This window comes from Doryrhamphus excisus, unplaced genomic scaffold (assembly GCF_030265055.1).
Source record: "Doryrhamphus excisus isolate RoL2022-K1 unplaced genomic scaffold, RoL_Dexc_1.0 HiC_scaffold_44, whole genome shotgun sequence".
Taxonomy (NCBI): Eukaryota; Metazoa; Chordata; class Actinopteri; order Syngnathiformes; family Syngnathidae; genus Doryrhamphus; species Doryrhamphus excisus.
In genome coordinates, this window is record NW_026652257.1 from 27,501 (window position 1) to 30,000 (window position 2,500).

The following is a 2,500-nucleotide window of genomic DNA, read 5'->3' on the forward strand; positions in this document are numbered from 1 at the left end:
GGAACCGTCCGCCCGAACACCGGCGCGAGCGCCGGCCGGCGGGGGCCCCCCGTGGCGGGTCAGGTTTGCCAATCGGTCAGTTCTCTCGACGGTCTGTCGCTCCGGTCCCACGACGGTCTGTCTCGGAGGTTCTCACGACGGTCTGTCTTGGAGGTTCTCACGACGGTCTGTCTTTTCCATTCTCACCACGGTCTGTCTTCTCCATTCTCACCACGGTCTGTCTTTCCGGTCTCACGCCCCGCGCGAGGCCGGTGAAGGCGCTCGCTCGTCGAACACATCATACCGACAGCCGCCCTCTCGGCTGTGGAGCGGGAGAACCGGCGCGGAGGGGCCGGGCGAAGCCGCCGCGCGAGGCCGGTGAAGGCGCTCGCTTGTCGAACACATCATATGAACAGCCGCCCTCTCGGCTGTCAAGCGGGAGAACCGGCGTGGAGGGGCGGGGCGAGGCCGCCGCGCGAGGCCGGTGAAGGCGCTCGCCTGTCGGACACATCATACGCGCAGCCTGGGCGTGAGCTGCGGAGGAGAACTTGGAAAAAGTTCTCACTCGGGGGCAAAAAAAAAAAAAAAAAAAAAAAGAACCAGAGGAGCGGCCCTCGCCGGCATCAGTCCGTGTTTCAGTGCGTCAAAATCGGCCTCAAAACGCACGTTTCCTCGGTCTAAACCCTGGTAGTCAAGGTTTCTAAAAAGTCGGTTTCTCAAATCGTGCATGAGGTGTTTTGGTGAACCAGGGAATTTCGCATAGACGGGAGAAGGTAAGGTATCCCCCCCCCCCCCCCTGTCGGCTGTTTTACCTTCTCCCGTCTAAGCAAAAATCCCTGGTTGACCAAAACACTCATTGACCGCCATTCATTTGACACTCTGTCATATTTTCAAACATTTTTCCCCCATTGACCGCCATTCATTTGACACTCTGTCATATTTTCAAACATTTTTCCCCCATTGACCGCCATTCATTTGACACTCTGTCATATTTTCAAACATTTTTCCCCCATTGACCGCCATTCATTTGACACTCTGTCATATTTTCAAACATTTTTCCCCCATTGACCGCCATTCATTTGACACTCTGTCATATTTTCAAACACCCCCCCCCCCCGACCGAGCGAGCGGCCTTCCTCCCGCCCTCATTTAATACACTTTGCGGCGTGTTTCAAAGCAGGGCAGCGCGGGCAGCGAGCGGCCTTCCTCCCGCCCTCATTTAATACACTTTGCGGCGTGTTTCAAAGCAGGGCAGCGCGGGCAGCGAGCGGCCTTCCTCCCGCCCTCATTTAATACACTTTGCGGCGTGTTTCAAAGCAGGGCAGCGCGGGCAGCGAGCGGCCTTCCTCCCGCCCTCATTTAATACACTTTGCGGCGTGTTTCAAAGCAGGGCAGCGCGGGCAGCGAGCGGCCTTCCTCCCGCCCTCATTTAATACACTTTGCGGCGTGTTTCAAAGCAGGGCAGCGCGGGCAGCGAGCGGCCTTCCTCCCGCCCTCATTTAATACACTTTGCGGCGTGTTTCAAAGCAGGGCAGCGCGGGCAGCGAGCGGCCTTCCTCCCGCCCTCATTTAATACACTTTGCGGCGTGTTTCAAAGCAGGGCAGCGCGGGCAGCGAGCGGCCTTCCTCCCGCCCTCATTTAATACACTTTGCGGCGTGTTTCAAAGCCGGGCAAAGCGGGCAGCGAGCCGCCAGCCTCCCGCGTGAAATTCACACACTTTGCAGCGGCTCTCCTCGCAACGCCGAGCCGCTTTAGGGCGCCGGGGGTCCCGCCCTCGTTTTCACACACTTTACAGCGGGGCCGGAGGGGCTTCCGGCCGTCCCTCTTGTATTTTAAACCGCTCTATGACGTGCCACCGGCCGTCCGTGCGTCGTGTTCATTCGCTCGGCGGGCTTGCGGTTCAGCACCGAAGGCTGGACAGCGACACTCCACGTCGCAGCGCCACTCCACGTCGCAATTCCCAGCAATTTAAAGCCGCCTCGGGGCTGCAGGCCTGTCGGATACACTTTTAAAGGCTGGACAGCGCCACTCCACGTCGCATTTCCCAGCACTTTAAGGCCGCCTCGTGGCTCCAGGCCCGCCGGATACACTTTTAAACTGGCCCCGTTGGGACTTTGTCATTTTTTTTTTCTCTTTTCTTGACACGCTGGGTACTCTACTGGAGCTCGCAGCGGCATTTGGTCGCCCCTCCGGGCCGCCTCGGGCCTCCAGGCCCGCCGGATACACTTTTAAACTCTCCCCGTTGGGACTTTGTCATTTTTTTTTTCTCTTTTCTTGACACGCTGGGTACTCTACTGGAGCTCGCAGCGGCATTTGGTCGCCCCTCCGGGCCGCCTCGGGCCTCCAGGCCCGCCGGATACACTTTTAAACTCTCCCCGTTGGGACTTTGTCACATTTTTTTTCTCTTTTCTTGACACGCTTGGTACTCTACTGGAGCTCGCAGCGGCATTTGGTCGCCCCTCCGGGCCGCCTCGGGCCTCCAGGCCCGCCGGATACACTTTTAAACTCTCCCCGTTGGGA